We start from the raw sequence: 17,341 nt of genomic DNA, 5'->3' as shown, positions 1-17,341 counted from the left end.
CCACGGCCTGGGCGAGTCTATTTTGAAGAAGTGGCGTTAGAAGAAGTTTAAGTTTAAAAAATTTGGCTCTCAAAAGAAATTTCAATCGTTGTCCTGTTGATATTTGGCTCTGTGGACTAATGAGTTTGCCGACCACTGCCCTAAGGCGAGAGAGAATAAACGGCTACTTACATCACCCTTTAAGGGGGGAATACATTTGAAATTGCCCCGTTTATCTGATAGCTTGTGTTTTCGTAAGCACTGGATTTCCTTATGCGGAGACGGGGTTACAGGAATCCCCTCAGGGGTCCCATCTTGGGCCTCCTACGAGGGGCGCAGGGCCTCCTCTCTGGTCTGTCCCGCACAGGAAGAGCGTAGAGCCCATTCTAGCTTCCTCGCTTCCCTTACCTGGCTGGCGGGTCATCTGTCCTCCTCGGGTCAGCCGGGCCCGGAGCCGGTGGCAGGAGAGGCGAGCCCTCAGGCCGGGGCTGCGCGGACCCTGCTGGTCCGTGGTGGTTGGGCCGAGCCCGGCAGGAGAGCTGGGGCCGGACGAAATCGGACCCACGTGGGGGTCTTGACTGTCTTAAAGAAGAGGAAAGGGAACGTTATTTATTTCTGTGACAACTCGTGGTTCCCAGTATCTTCCTCCCAGATGATTTCTAGGCTTTGGCACATCAGGGGGGTCTCACTCACACAACAGCTCTTGGGGAAGAGCCACCCGTCGAGGGCGATGGACCAGGGCAGCTGCTCACCTGCATATGAGGATCCTCCACCTGCTAATGACCATCAGCTGTCTTTCCTCTAGCTCCCGGCATGGGCCCTACAGCCTATTTTTAAAAAATCATTATTAAATATATTTTTATTGATTTCAGAGAGGAAGGGAGAGGGAGAGAGAGAGAGAAACGGCAATGATGAGAGAGAACCATTGATTGGCTGACTCCTGCATGGCCCCCACTGGGGATGGAGCCCACAACCCGGGCCTGTGCCCTGACCGGGAATCGAACTGCGACCTCCCGGTTCATAGGTTGACGCTCAACCACTAGGGCCTCTGGGGGATGTTTTCTTGCATTGCTTCTCCCTCCTGAGTGCTGCACTGGATGCTGTGGGTGCCACTGACCGAGGCCGACCTGAGGTCCGTTTAAACCAGAGTTTGCTTGTTCACCGATATTACGAGCCCCACCCGGTGTCATTAACCTTGAGGTGAGCTCCATTAGGATTACTCATAAACGTTGCTGTTCCCGGCACTCAGCCCTCAGGGTTTCTCTCCTTGGGCTATTTCATCTGTTCCTGTGAATCTAACTTGGCACCTGAGGATTGAGGAGGACATGTCAGACAGACTGGTTTAAAATCCCACCCCTGCAACGCCATTGGTCATGAAGTTTTGGTTTGGGACTCGGTTAGCGAAAGGGACTCTATTTTGGCCTGTGTTGTGTGTGTGTGTGTGTGTGTGTGTGTGTGTGTGTAAAACAGCACAAAAGGCCCTTGTGATCAAGTCCCTGCATATGTACACGTGACCCATGAACCTGCTTCAGCCAAGTGTAGCTGCTGGCAGCTTCTAAATGGCCTGTTTTCCATGCACCCCAGCACCCCAGCACTGTTGTTTCTTCACTCCCTTCCTCCCCAGCTACTTTCTGCTGCCTCTTCAAGACTCGGCCTTCTTCCCACAGTGCGCCTTCCAGGGAACGAGGGAACGAACCAGTAGTTATTACATTTCTGTTAGGGGCTTAGTGCTTTTGAATACATTTACATATCTTACCATTTTCTCATCTCCTTGACAGCCATGTAAAGAAGGTGTTATTGCCCTGTTTTAATAATGAGGAAACGGGGCTCCCAGAGGGGAAAAAAAACCTGAGAGTGTGTTGGAAATGCAAATTCTCAGCGCCCCGCCCCCCTGCCCCCCAGCCTAGAGAATCAGAATCGCTGGGGGTGGACCCAGCCGTCCGGATTGGCCCGGATTCCTGGGTGACTCGGATGCAAACCGGTTTGAGGAGCTGCGCACTGTGGAGCTTGAAAAAAATCGCAAGGTCTACGAAGAGAACAATTCCGAGGGCTGGGCCAAGAGGAAATCCCTTTCAGGTGCTTGGAAACCCAACTTCATGTCACTCAAGGAGAGTCAAGGCACTATTTTAAGGTGGAACATAAGTGGAGGATGAGTTAGAAGACACGGGCCAGGTAGGCATGGGCAAGGTATCATGGACTGCACTGGCGGGTTTTGAGAACATCCTCGCTGAGACCATGACCACAGACAGAAAGAGGACCCAGCCGGCCCTGTGGACGAGGTGTGAGCTAGGGGAGACTGTCCCAAGTACTGTCCCCTTTTCTGTACCCCCCACATTTCTTCCTGGACTCACCCGTGCCCCTCCCTAACTTAGGGCTGCAGGTGGGCGTGGCTGCAGGTGGGGTGACTGCACCCGGAGTGCGTACTCTTTGCTGGGCGTCCCTTCCGGCTGCCAGGCCGTCTTCCCCCAGGCGGCCAGGGACACTTGGGGAGTAGGAGTTCTCACCCGGAAAAGGTGAGTGCCGGAGGGTCAGCTCACAGACCTGACACTGGTTATGACGAAGAAGTGACCCAGAGCGTATTCCGGACTATGACCAGGGCGTCCTCAACTACTACCGCTCCTGCTAGAAATAGAGCTGCCATTGACTTGGCATCGTTTTACAGATCTGGATATTGAAATTGAGAGAGGGAATTTGTCCCCCCTTCTATTCTGGGGCTAAAGGGTCTCCGCATGGCATACAGAATGAAATAGGATGGGAAAATATTATTCCCCCCACTCCCCGCTCCCAGTCAGAGTCAGAGACAGACTGAAACCTGGCATTTCCTTCCATCATGAATGTAGCCCACCAACCACTGCGGCAATGGCGGCGCTGGATCCAGGCCAGGAGCAGGAAGTGCAGCTCGTTCCCTGTCATGTGACAGCTGCTGGGAGCCGCCCCGCACCTCTCTTCTGCTCAGGGTTACCTCGGGGCTTTGGCCCTCACCAAATTGGCCTCTAGATCTTGTTACTTAACGAAGAGGCAAAAGTATTACTCTAACAAATTTATTTTGTTAATATTCTGACAACTTTTAACATAATTTTAACTCTATGTCAGTAAAATGTGTTTCCTCTTTAATCTTAGGTTTTATTTTAAAACCTTCTAGTCCTGGGAAAGGGCCCTCAGGCTTCCTCAGATGCTCACGGGATTCATGATAATAAAAAAAAATAAAAATAAAAAAAAGGGGGAAGAGACCCCTGTGAGTGGAGCAGGAATTCAAACCCACCTCCTACCCGGTCCCTGTTGGCCCAGGCTAGCGGTAAATCGAGGATACTCCCGCGATATTCGAGCCATCGCCAGCACAGAGCCCTGCAAGCACCAGGCACAGGGAGAGGGGCTGGGGATAGGGCGTGACTGTGCGGGTTTCAGTCAAACTCTGGGCGAGTCCTACAACTGCATCCAAAATGCTTCGGTGGTTGGAGAATAAATCTATACATTTCCTTTCTTATTACCTCTGAGGAAAATTGCAAAATCGTTGGCAACATTTGTAATACTTAGCCAGTGCCAGGAATGCGCTGGTTTCTCTCCCGATGCATTAAGGGAAATACAGTAAATATTTCTGCAACATTGCAATGCACGGACATTGTGATGGGCAGTGGGAGGACGGGGGAAAAGGACTAAGTTTCTCTTTCAGGTGGACACAACCCAACAGGGCAAAATGCAGGCCAAGCCTATACCCAGGCCAGGATGCATTGTGGCTCCGGGATAAACCAAGGCCCTGTGGGCGTTAGGGATGGGAGAGGCTCCTTCCCACAGCATGGGGTGGGGCATCTAAGGAAGAGAGGGATTGCCCAGGGCCGTTGACCAGGACAGGCAGGTGGGCTGGGGGTGAGGGAGGGCTCTAACCTATACAGGAAGAGGAAGAATGTTTGTGGACAAACTATGTTTCGATAAGGAAATGTCAAACTTTTTGCAGTGGCTTACAAGTCCCTATGTAGTCTGGAGCCCCATGACCTTCCACCTCTCTTCCCGCTCCCCCCCTCTCTTTTTGCTCACCCCAGTCTGACCGCACTGGTCTCCTTGCTGTTCTCTGAACACCCCCGGCTGCTCCTGCCCCAGTGCCTTTGCATTGCCATTCCTCCTGCCTAACAGTCTTCCCCTGGAGGCCCACTCCCTCATCTTCTTTGTATCTTTGAGCAGATGTCACCATCAAAGTTAGGCTTTTCTGACCACCCTATTTAGAATTTCAACCCCCGCCCGGCCGGTGTAGCTCAGTGGTAGAGCATCGACCTATGAACCAGGAGGTCATGGTTCGATTCCCGCTCAGGGCACCTGCCTGGGGTTTCGGGCTCGATCCCCAGTAGGGGGTGTGCGGGAGGTAGCCGATCAGTGGTTCTCTCTCATCACTGATGTTTCTATCTCTCTCTCCCTCTCCCTTCCTCTCTGAAATCAATAAAAATATAAAAAGTAAAGTAAAATAAAATAAAATAAAATAAAATAAAATAAAATAAAATAAAATTGCAACCCCCTCCTCACCCGGGCACCCCGCCCCACTTCCTGCTTTAGTCCAATACACTGATTATCACTGACATGGTATCCGTGGTTCTTAAACCCGAGCACTTACCAGAATCACCTGGAAGAGGACTCGCCTAGAAGGCTTGTTAACCCATCTGCCGTGCCCACGCCCAGGCCTCTGAGTCTGTGCATTTCTAACGAGCTGCCAGGCCCTGCTGCTGCCGCCGCCGGACGGGGGACTCACTCTGAGAACCAGTCCGCTGTACATGTTACTCACTTACTGCCTGTCTATCTCCACCAGCATGTGAGCTGTTTGCAGCAGCCATATTTGCCTGTCTCATTCATTGCCATGTCACCGGTGGCGGAACGGTGGCTAGAACACTCAGAGGCATTTGCTGAGTAGATGTGTGGATGTGGCTTAAGTACAGGGCTGGTCAAGGTGCTAGGAGGCGTGCATTGGAACACAGTGAAAAGGAAAGTCCAGGCCATAGTCTTAACCTATTGTTATAGTTATAGCACCGTGCTATGAATGGAATACAGGAATAACGCTTTGCTTTGACTCGTGTGTTCTGCAACAAAACCAACTTCCATTCATCTCCGGCCATTTAACAATGAAGTTCAGAGAGACTATAGGCCGTTGATTTGCCCACGATCATACAGAATAGGTAGTAAGTGGCCTGGTGGTTAGGATTATACGTTAGGTTGGTCTGACTCCAAAAGGGTGGCCTTAAACACTGCTCCAAAGCCATCTAATGACTGGCTTTTAAGCTTTTTATTTTGAAAGAATGTTAGATTTCTTAAAGAGTCGCAAAGATGGTCTGGAGAGGCCCCCCAGCTTCCTCCAATGCTAACATCTTACAGAACCAGAACCAGGCTACACTGATCAAAACGAGAAAACCGAAGCCGCCACCGCAGGATTCACCCACTACAGGCTTCTCCTGGGCTCACCTGTTTTTCCATTATACTGTCCGTCACCTGATCCAGGATCCAGTCCAGGTACCACTGTCTAGCAACGTTTATCGACTCGCTGTGGACAAAGGTGAGGGGCTGTCCGACCTGCTGAAGCTACGAAGTAGCCGCCGCCCGTGCAGACAGGACAGGGCCGTGGCCACGGAGGGAAAGGGTGTCCCTGGGGGAGTCCCCTCAGGACACAGGGAAGGTCAGGGAGCGCGAAGGGCCAACGGCAGGCAGACAGGCAGCCTGGCCTTGGGGTGGGGGAAGCTTCTCGGGAGGGCCGGGCAGGAGGGAGAGCGTGAGTAGCAACTGCAAACTCCTGAGAACCGGCCGAGGGAGACAGCAGAGCTGACATTGTGGGGGTGCAAGGCTCCCTTCCTGGGGCCGGCGCAGCCAGGTGTGTGTGTGGAGTGGAATCTTCTGGCAGGAGCGTGCAGGCCAAATGTTTGTCCTTTGACAGTTCCCCTAACCCAGTGGTCGGAAAACTGCGGCTCGCGAGCCACATGCGGCTCTTTGGCCCCTTGAGTGTGGCTCTTCCACAAAATACCACGGCCTGGGCGAGTCTACTTTGAAGAAGTGGCGTTAGAAGAAGTTTAAGTTTAAAAAATTTGGCTCTCAAAAGAAATGTCAATCATTGTCCTGTTGATATTTGGCTCTGTGGACTCATGAGTTTGCCGACCACTGACCTAACCATTTAACACCTCGAGGGACACATGATGATGCCTACGTCCGGGCGGCAGTGTAGCACAGTGGTTAGTAGCATGGGCTCTGGGAGGAGGCCAGCTGGTTTGCAATCCCACCCAACTCCGCCGCTCCCCACCTGTGTCACCTGGAAGGTGTCCCGCTTCGCGGTGCCCTGTTCTCCCGCCTGTAACATGGGGACACTCCCAGTTCTCGGCTCCCGGTGGTGGGAGGATGAAATGAAATGACTTAAGGCACTTAGCACGGTGCCCGCACATACCAAATAGTCAACGGACACCCGCTGTGATTACCCCGCGGGGTGTCTAGTTCCCGTCGTGGTTATGTTTCTCAGACGAAAGCCAAGACACCCGACGAGTCGCGTCCAGAAGAGCTTTCGTCTTATTACACCTGCGCTGCTCAGGTTACAGGTGAGGCAGGGGGACACAGCACAGCTGAAGGACAAAGCGGAGACGCCCTCGCCATAAAGGACAAGAACGAGCGTTGGGTTTACAGCCCCGGATTCTCCATGCCGCGCCTGGAGCGCTGACCGTGGCGAAGGAACCGGGAGGAAAAGAATGAGCTGTCTGTTCTTCGGGCCCTGTCTGGAAGATTCGCCTGTGTCAGCAGTTTCACGGCATACAATGTTTTATGAGTCTGCCTTCCTGCGGTGGAATGTCAGACTGGCGAACACTGAAGCAACTGGCAGAGGCAGACGGACTGCATTTGCCGAGGGCCAAGGAGTCCCTGGAGGTGACAAGCTGTTAGCTGGCATAGGCACGGCTCACAGATCGGAGCACTGGCGCTGGGTCCTAGGGGCTGGGCAGGCCAGAATCCTGAAACCTTTGTGACCTTAAGAGAATTGCATAACCTTCAGGAGCCTCAGTTTACTCATCTGCAAAATGGGGGTCCTAATACCGACCTTTTAAGTTTGTAGGGAGGCATGAGACATATTAACTGCCCAGACCTTGGCATTCTGACGGCACTCTTTAGGCATGAGTTAGCTTTTCCTACTCCATCTACGCGTGCCTTTCTGATAGCTGCAGACGATCTCTAACAGAGGCCAGGACATGGCACAGGTGTACGGTGAACCCTGGAAACTAAAATTTCACCAGAGATGTGAGATGTTAGGTAGGAAAGGACCTTCCCAGGCAGCACTTGGGTAGGTTGAGAAACCAAGATGTGTTTCTCCCCTTTAAAAACTCTGAGGAGCCAGAGTTGGATACCGCGATTTGCACTTTGCATTTGATCTGTGTTCATGGGGGTGAAATGGTGACTGCACGGGTGACTTCGAATGTGTCCAGTGGCCTGAGGGAGTCATGGAGGACAGTGATCGGACAATCAGGGGGACAGACGCCGCCCAGAGCGGGTCCTGACAACAGGAGGCCTCAGACGGACAGGCGTGGGCCCGGCGCTGTGTCCGTCTCACCTACACGTCACATACACACTGTGGGCGGTCCTCCCTCCATGAGCCCTCGGAGCGGGACTGGAAACTGCTCTCGCCGAGCGGCCTGCCTTCGGCCTTCAGAGGAGCCAGCCCCGCTCCACGGGGCGGGTGGAGCGAGAGGCACCGGCCGTGACCAAGCCGCTGGTCATCAATATTTGAACAGAGGCCCCGAGCAGGTTGGTGCACACGCTGGAGGTGCCCTGTGGCAAAAGTGCCTGCTGTCGCCCCGCACCCGGAATAAACCGCCGAATCGCCAGCCCCGGGTGGAGAGCAGGCCAGGGAGAGGGAGCCCGAGCCAGCCAGCCCGCACGTGCTGTCTTGTTCTACAGACTCTGGGCTATCGGATGGCGACTGGGCGCGCGGCCAGCACACGTAGCTGTGTGGTGGGGCTGGCGGGGGATCGGACGGTGTTTCGCTTACCTTCAGGGACTGGCTACTCTCAGTCGCCTTTCCTCTCATCGTTGACGTGAACTTCAGGTCTGTCTCCGACAATGGGTAACTACTGTCCTCACGTTGCCTGGGTGTTACTCTGCCACCACGTTCCATGGCGGACCTGGCTCTCCGGTGGGATGTGTGGGGGAGAAGGTGATGGTCAGGGAAGACTTCCTGGAGACAGTGGCACCTGAACCGAGGCAGCCAGATGCATCATGGGAAGGCCGTGTCTAGAGGGGGACAGGCAGCTGGAAGATGGGCTTCATGGCTTCAAACGGTGCAGTGCAGGCCGGGCCCAGCAATGATGAGGTGCTTATAGCTTTAAAATCAACCTGAAAAACATAAATGGAAAAAGGAGTGAACCCCTTAGGAAGGACGTGGAAGAAAAGGGCAGAGGAAAGGCCAGCAGAGAGGAATGTTCCCATTGTCATAAAATCCTCGGGCTTTTGGCTAATACACACCAGTAACTGGTGATAACCAGAGTGTCCACTCCTCTGCCCCAGACATCTATTTCCATCTATTGACCTTCACTAGGGGATGGGCATCGGAGGACCTGTATTCTAGTAATTTCTGTCTCTAGAAAAGTGATTTAGCCTTTTTCCATTTTTTTACTCCCTGCTCGGTGCACCCTCTGAGAAGTTGGCGCAGATAAAGTAGGATCGCACCGATAAGGACAGCTTAAACACCGGAAAGTTCTAGACGTGAACGTGGTGGGACAGCTTTAACAGTGACGCGCCACTGCTTCGGAGTCCGCTTCTGCAGACTTGGCGGTTCCGGTCGAGAGCAGGGGCCGTGCCGAAGTCTGCCTTGGCCCCGTTAGGAAAAAGGATGTATTGAATAATTGAAAAACGCAAAGACTACGTGAGGGATAGGGTTAGCCTGCTTATGGGAATGATCGGGTTGCACAAGCGTCGCAGCAGTTAATTGCAAATTAAAAATGCATGAGGCATTCTTCTGTGCTCGCCACAGCGCGTCCCGGAACACCGGGCTTGGCCACGCGGAGCTGTCCGCATCAGAAACGTCGCTCATCTAACCCGACGCCCTCGTCCCACAGATGACAGGATTCTCCTCTTACAGGTGTCCGCTGAAAGCCCCAGATCCAACCAAATCTAGGCTCTGTGGGCGCTCGTGCTGCCTTCGCTGGTGGCCTGGTTGAAGACGAGGCCACCAGAGAAGACGAAATACTGTTTGCTTGGAGTGGGACCCGGCACAGACACACAGACTCACCAGCTAGGAGTAACACCAAAGTAACTTGACTATCGCCCCACTCTCTCCCTTGATTAGCTGCTAATCCGGGTTTGGCGACAGGCCTGAAGCTTTTTAGATTTGGGGATCCTCTGTCAGAGAAAGCATGAAAATTATGACTAGAAAATTATTATGAATATTTACTTAAATTGAGGGAATTATAATAAATAAAAAATTTAAGTTGACAGAGACACAAATCCAGAAAAATAACAAAGTATTTTTAATAACTGCCTTATTACTAATCTGATGATTGCCTTTTATTTACTGCATATCTTTAAAGTCCTTTTCTTTTACAAAACATCTTTTGGCTGCAAACTCTTTCACGATCTCTCCAACTATTACTAGTGGTTATTGGGTTACAGTTTGGAGTGGGGTCACAGCGGCCTCTGACTTTTCACTTTACATTTCTATGCAATTGTAAGGTTTGGGGCCTTTAAATGTGTGTGTTTGTTTTTACAATGAGCCAGTTTTGTCTCTATATTCAGAAAAATATATACACGAAGACTTTTAAAAGTTGAAATCTACAGCACATTGACCGGCGCCTGAGAGGGCAGGCTAACTGGTACCGTGAATGTTAGTCCTTGGTCCTGTGCTTGCTTGCACAGCCCAGAGTGGTTTTTCCGATTACTGACTCCTAGAGAAGTCTGTCCCTCTTCCTGCAGACTGCTCGGTGCCCCGGGACACAGCCCCCTCCAGGCTGTCGCAGCTACCCCACCCTTACTCCACCTATACGGTTTCCACGTCGTGTCTACAGTCCCCATAGAATTAAAGAGGGATTAAAATTTTAAATGTGTATTTTTATTGATTTAAGAGAGGAAGGGAGCGGGAGAGAGAGAGACGGAAATATCAATGACGAGAGGGAATCATTGATCGGCTGCCTCCTGCACGCCCCACACTGGGGATCGAGTGTGTGCCCTGACTGGGAATCGCACCGTGACCTCCTGGCTCAAAGCTCAACGCTCAACCACGGAGAGCACACTGGCCGGGCAGGATTAAAATTTTAAAAGTCCTCTCCCTACGTATTTAACTAAAGTACTTCCTTCACCGCCACTCTTGAACATGTCTTCTGCACCTGCCTCTTACCACGTGCTGTGATTGGTGGGGCGCAGTCTCTGTGCTCAGGGCGCCCGCAGCGTGTGGTAGAGACATGGCATTGCTACAAACACAGCAAGACTGTTCTCCATACTTCGGTGAAGGGAGGCGCAGCGGAGCTGGCTGGAGGATGTGCCATGGATCTTCCTGTGTTTTCAGAGGCTGTGCCTGAGCCTGCTGCATGTCCCATGAAGGGCAATGAAGGACACGGTCTGTGCCTTCCCGGGACTCATCTGTCCACACACCAGCACTGAACTGCACTGCCATTTAAAGGGCGCCGTGCCTGTAGACCCGGAGGATGGCTGCCATGCCCCGTATCTCAGTGGGACACCGATCGACCCGAGTGACCTTGGACAGGTCACCTTGCCCTGTGGGTTTCCGCCCTTTCTCTGTGAAAGCAGGGGTTGTTGGGACAGATGACAAGGCTCACAGCTGTTGTGACTAGGGGTCCGGGACAATCTGGAACAGACCTGTGCTCAAACCGGTGCTCAGCAAACTGGCCCAGACTGTCCCCACCCCCACGCCACCGCTCCCACCCCACCCTCTCGTCCTTGGCCCCAGCGACATCCATCAGCCTGAACGCTCGGGCCTCCCCACCTCCCTGAGCCATCTGCCTGCCGAAACCTGGGAAGACCTGGTCTCAGTTAGTCCTTATGCAACAGCCCCGCCCCCACGCTGCATTGCTGGTGCTTTAAGAAACACAATATTGCCAAAGTGGAGTATGCAGCAAATGATTCCCGGGAACTGAACGGACCAGTCTGGTGAGCAGCCCCGAGCTCCTTCTATAAGGCCCTGGCCTCGCCCTCCTGCTCCCCCGTCCAAGGATGGCGAGCAGGAGTCAGGTTAGGTCACAAGATGAGGAGTCTGAACGAGCTGAAGCTGCCTGGGTCCGCTCGAGCGTGTCCATCCCTGGCCCCGCTCGCTGGGCCTTAATAACGCAATAATAACCGGCTTCTGGGGCACACAAAGGCTTTTGGAAAGCTGGACATAAAGGCGACTTTGTTCTGCTCCCGCCGTTCCAGCAGACTTCTATAGGTGTTCCCACACAGACCGGCCACCGGGCTGCTGCACGCCCCCCCCCCCCCGCCACCACCCCCCCCCTCCCCCGTCCCTGCGCACTGAGGGAAGCTACAGATGGCCGAGGAGGAGAGCGACACCCTGAAAATCTACTCTAAGGAGAAAGCAGGAGAGACAGGGGCGGCCTGGGAAGCTGGGTGTGTTTTCTGCGGGGGCCCATCTCTTCCCCAGACCGCCGGCCCCTGCAGGGAGCCGCAGCCACTTCATCAAAAAGTCATCGCGGGCCCAGCGTGAGCCTTAATGCAGTCAGAGCGTGGGCGGCGGGGACAAAGCCATTTATTTCTCCAGGAGCTCTGCATTGGGCTGCAGTCGCAGCCAGAGGGACAGCTAGTGCTGGGGGGCCCCACACCTCCCTCTCCTCCTCCTCTGGGCCATCGGGACCCCCCTAGTCCCTGTCCCCCCTCCCCCTTACCCCCACCTCCTATTCCTATCTCCCCCACCACCCCAAGGCCTGGGTTTACATAACTGGCTTCTCTACCCGCAACTGTCCTTCCACTTGACTCTTCAGTCACACGGAGCTGAGTGGTAGAGGGATTCACCCCGATTGACCCACCTGTGCCTCTCCTGTCAAAGAATAAGAACCAGCAGCCCAGAGCGCAAAGTGATGGGGCCAAGGAAATGCAGCTGGTGCCCGGGTTGGAAGATGCTAATCTGTATGCTTATGGCTTTGTTGCAACAACAACACAATGCTTTATTTATAACCCCGATGGCTATCTCCAGGAGGGTGGGCCCCCCCCCCCCCCCCCCCCCCCGCCGGCTTATTTGCCTAAGCTGTGTCTGTGTTTTGGGTTTGGGTAGACACATTTGAGGACAGAGCAGAATGACTTTGCAAAACGGAGCAGGAGGAATCTGGGAGGAGGAGGAGGAGGACCCCGGTGGCTAGACAGGGGGCTGGGACGAAAAAGAACCCCCCCCCCCCCCCCCCCCGGTGGCTGTCCAGCAGAGGAGGGCTCTCCGGAGCAGACAGTCTGGTGGCTTTTTAACACTGTTGGCTGTGGATTGCGCAATGCAAACGCCCTCCTGAAACTGTCTGGAGGTTCTCCGCTGCTCGTTGTAATGTCACGTGAGTGGATTTGGGGACATTTAAAGAGTTGCTGAGATCCGGGCCCATGCTGACATGGTGGGAAGCAGACAGCTGCTGCCAGTGCCTGGCTGGCTGGGAGGAGAGAACTGGCTGACAGCTGGGTTCTCCATGGCAGTGCACAGGGGGCCCCGCTGTTATAGGGGCCCCACTTAGAGCGGGTCACACCTGGGTTTGCACATGGAGGTGACATTCCCTGACCTCTTAGCGTCCGGCTGTCCTTCCTAGCTTCTAGGCGGTCTAAGTGGGGCCTCCTCCCTCCGACCATCCTAATGGGGAGTTCTGCTCCCAGCCACAGGCGGCTTTCATGTTCTCTCAGCCGGATGCTCCCCATCCATCCGCAGCCATCACTGGGGGACTGGGACCAGCAGGCTTCAACGCTGGGAAATGGGATGTCCTGGTTTTTCGAATCCCATATGGGTGGTATCTCCCTCCTTTTCCAAACTGCTGTGGTTTCCTGTCGCCTATGGAGTCAAGTCTCAGTCTTAACCCTGTTATTCACAATTGAGTCCTTTCTGGTCTTCATCTACATTCATTCATTCCCTCACTTACACCCCAATACCAATTTGGCCTATTTAAAAAAAATTAAGGCATCCCTTAATTTACCTCCTACTTGAAAAAATAAAAGAAAATCCCTTTCTACCTCTCCCTGAGTTGTCCATGAGGAATTGGACCTGCCTACTGCGATTATGCTACTCTGGGCTACTCCAACTCTCCCTCCATCTGCTCCGCCTGGTGGACTCTGTTTCAGTGTAGCTTTCAGCGTGCAAGGAACAGCATTCAAACAACCACCAGGAAAAGAAGGCTGAGGAGTGGCTGCAAGGCTGCACACGGAGTTGGACTGGAGCTGGCAAGACATCGAGTTCCGGCTCAGGGATTGGCTGCTCTGCCTCTCGTTGCAGCCGCACGGTCTCTCTTTTTCTTACCCCACCCCCACTGACACTGAGGGTTGGCTCCTCTGCTGGCCGCTTGCTCTGTCCACTCATGCTTTCTATGTCCTTGTGACTTGGGCTCGCGAAGGCTTCGGCTGGTCCTGGACTCTCCAGCCCCACCTTTGCCTCCAGGCACGTCTTTCCGCACCTGCCAGAGCTGCCATTTTGGTTTCCCAGCTTTCGATTCCAGGAGGGAATCTGATGGACTGGGCCCGTGGTCGGCAAACTGCGGCTCGCGAGCCACATGTGGCTCTTTTGGCCCCTTGAGTGTGGCTCTTCCACAAAATACCACGGCCTGGGCGAGTCTATTTGGAAGAAGTGGCGTTAGAAGAAGTTGAAGTTTAAAAAATTTGGCTCTCCAAAGAAATTTCAATCGTTGTACTGTTGATATTTGGCTCTGTGGACTAATGAGTTTGCCGACCACTGCACTAGGCTCATCTTTTCATGCTGGTCCAAGTCCTAGATCTCAGACTGCCCAGGAGGATGCCCGTGGACCAGGTTTCTCTGGCCAGTCAATCTTGGCTGGTGGACAAGGGTCCAGTTCCCTCAGTGAGGACTGGATTTGGGGTGGTTCCATAGGGCAGCTCTCCGCTGCAATGACCTTAAAGCCCAGTTCAGGTCAGACCTCCTCTGTATCTCTCTTCTCAATCACTTCCTCCTGCATTAGGTACTTACCGTATTGCATTTTGAGTTATTCCTGTCTGTGAACTTGCCTTTTGTCACACAGATGATAAAGAGCTTAAGGTCTGAGACCCTTAAAACAGAGGCCAAGAACTTTACTGCCAAGGTCAGATGACCACTCAACCTGAATTCTTAGTGGCTTTTTTTTATTTCAAATATTCTCTACTGCTGTCCCTGGAAATTACAGAAACATTTGAAGCATTCCAACGTTTTAGAAAATACATTCTGTTTCCCAGAATCCCTTATATCTGGAGGGGACCCAAAAAATTCCATGTTCCAATTTTTGAGGTTGGAAATGTGGCTGCCGTGTTCATAAGGGACAGAGACCTTCTCTAAAGGTGGCGATGGAGGGCAGTTGACATAGGAGAGCGATGACAGAAAGAGAATGAGTTGGACTTAGTGACTCATTGGCTAAGGAAGAGTGTGCAATCGATGAACAGAGTTACCCATGGTTTTGGCTTGGGTGATTGAGTGGAAAATGGGATGGACATTGTAAATTGAAAAAATGAGAAGAAGGTTAAAGGATCCATATTTTACAGATCTTCAACATTAAGTCAATAAGTATTTACTTAGCTCCTACTCTATGCCAGACACTGGGCTAGGACTGGTGATACCAAAGTGAATAAAAGACAATTCCTGCCATAAAGGTGTTCTATCTAAGGAGGAGATCACTATGGAAATAAATTATAATACAGTGTGATAAGTACTGCAATGAAGAGAGACCTGTGCAAGACTGAAGGGAAATAATCCAGACTTCTTGGAGGTCATAAAAATTTTACAGAGGCGAAAAGACCCTTGAGGAGGGCCATGAATAATGACCAGGTAATCAGGGAGGGCATTCTTACTGTCAAAAACATCCTTTGAAATGTCTTGGATACATTCGGGAGAGTGACAGGAAACAAAACAAAGGTCAACTCCTGAATAAGGTCATGAGGCAGGCTAAGGAGTCTGGATTTATTTTCCAGAGAAGAGGGAGTAATGGCTGGCAGTAAGGAAAGCAGACTTGAGGTGATGAAATGGTCACTCAGGCAGCAGCATGAGGCATGGATTAGATAGGGATGAGACAGAAGGCCAGGCGAGTGGCTAGGGGTTTATTACAAGAGTTCACAGGAGAAATGAGGACATGTGATCTGAGGGTGTTGCAGTAGTGATGGAGAGAAATGAAAAAAATAGAATGCATAGGACTTGGTGACTCACTGGACGGAGTAGACGGGGAAGAAGGAAGAGTGTTGGGTAATTGGGCTGATGGTGATAATAATAACCAGGCCCCAAAACACGGAAGTTGGTTTTGGACTGACCTCTACTAGAATGTTGTTTCCTTGAGGACAGGGATGGTGTCTTGTTCACGGGCACATTACCTGTGACTAGTACACTATGCTGCATGCTTAGTGATGACATAGTTTTGAGCACGTGGGTTTGAAACATCTGAAGTCCTTAGGTAGAAACATCCAGGACTTCGCTTTGACATTCAAGAGCGCTATCTGAGCTGGAGAGGCACATCTGGGAACCATCATGTGTAATTGTGGACGAGCATACCCAGGGAAACCACAGAGTGAGACCAAAGAGGCCTGGGGACAGGATGCTGGGTCACAGCAATGCTTAAGGGGAAGAGAGAAGAAGAGGAGCCATTTGCAAAACTAGAAACATGGTATCACGGGAGCCAAGGTGGAGAGAATACCTAGAACTTGGAAGAGGTCAATGGGTCAACAGCCACTAAGAGGTTGTGGCTCCCAGGAAGTGTCTCTCCAGTCACTCCAATGAACGGGGTTGGGTCTGGCCTCGGAATCACTGACTGCCTTCCCATCCAACCCAGTCCTTCCAGGTACAGTTCCAGGCTTCTGGCCTCAGTTTCCTTACCCACGGAGCTACAGCACTGAGCCTGTCCTGCTCTCCACAGGTAGTGAAGGCTGAGTGACATAATATGTCAGCAGCTCTCAAACTTTTTGGTTTCAGGACCCCTTTATACTCTTCCATTTTATCAAGATCCCAAATAAGCTTTGGTTTAAATGCGCAACATTTATCAATAGTGCCATTTTATAAATTAAAACTGAGAAGTTAAAAAATATTTAACTCATTTAAGGTGAACAGTACTAAACCATTATATGTTAACATACACAATCTATTTTATGAAATATCATTATATTCTAAAAAACGACTTAGAGAGAAGCGTGGCGTTGTTTCACAGTTTTGCAAATCTCTTTAATGCCTGGCGTCATAGAGACAGTAAATTCTCATCTCTGCTTCTGCATCCAACCTGTACTTGCCTGGGAAAATGAGGGCTAAAAAGGGTAAATAACATCTCGGTATTGTTATGAAAATAGTTTTGTCCTTGAGGACCCTCTGAAAGGCTCTCAGGAACACTTACGGCTCCCCAGACCACACTTGGAGAATCACTGATATATTTGAATTCACGTTGGAAGCTGAGAAGTTCATACAAAGTTGCTATGATCACTCTGAAAATCTATACCCTGGGAATCAAAAAGGGACCCCTCTCATGTGGCCATAATTGGTCCCTAGAGGAGCATTATGCATGGGTAACATTACTCCAGACGGCTTCTCAGGCCAAGACACAGAAAGGGTTTCCAGCCCAGATTTCTTACTTTCTCCTTCCTGAGAACTAAAAGAAAAATGTAACTGCAAATGTGTTGTACAAGTGCAGGCTGTTAATGCAAACTGGATGGTTTTAAGTTAAAATCTTATTTACCCTCAGGCCAACCACAAAGGAAAAATATTATATGTATACACACATGTGTAAGTATGTGTGTATGTATATACATATATATATGTGTATAAAAAGAAACAGCAAGGGAATGGGTTATGCTAGAAAATACCCATTTAACACAAAAGAAGGCATAATAAAGGCAGAGAAGAACAAGAAATCCATAAGGCATACAGAAAAAAAAGCAAATGGAAAAATCAAATACTACCTTTATCAGTAATTACTTAAATGTGAATGGCATAGGACTCTAATAAAAAAAAACAACCCAGAGATTCAAAACAATGGATAAAAAACCCTCCTTCTAACTATATGCTTTCTACAAGAGACACACTTTACGTTCAAAGATACAAATAGGCTGAAAGTAAAATTTAGATGGAAAAAGCTATATCATGCAAACAGTACTCAAAATAGAGCTCGAGTTGCTATACCAATATCGGACAAAATAGACTCTAAGACGAGGCTGTCTCCCACCCCCACCCTCTCAACTTCAGATGTCAATTGCAAGTCCAGGTTTGTTATCAGTGTTTCTGACA

At 51.2% G+C, this 17,341-nt stretch overlaps 1 protein-coding gene across 12 annotated transcripts in view; it reads right to left on the bottom strand.

Moving 5' to 3' along the window:
* MAB21L3 (mab-21 like 3) overlaps positions 1–17,341 on the bottom strand; it is a 166,130-nt gene that overhangs the window by 24,855 nt on the left and 123,934 nt on the right. For 9 of the 12 annotated variants that reach the window (XR_013812933.1, XR_013812934.1, XR_013812935.1 and 6 more), the window contains 3 exons: positions 7,970–8,313; positions 5,419–7,202; positions 388–806 (listed from right to left, as the gene is read on the bottom strand). The gene's annotated coding sequence lies outside the window, so the exon portion shown is untranslated. The remainder of the gene's footprint in view (positions 1–387; positions 807–5,418; positions 7,203–7,969; positions 8,314–17,341) is intronic. The other 3 variants (XR_013812936.1, XR_013812937.1, XR_013812938.1) reach the window with 3 other exon arrangements.

Source organism: Cnephaeus nilssonii (assembly GCF_951640355.1).
Source record: "Cnephaeus nilssonii genome assembly, chromosome: 21".
Classification (NCBI taxonomy): Eukaryota; Metazoa; Chordata; class Mammalia; order Chiroptera; family Vespertilionidae; genus Cnephaeus; species Cnephaeus nilssonii.
Note: the sequence above shows the minus strand (reverse complement) of the source record. Positions and strands in the feature narration are given on the sequence as shown.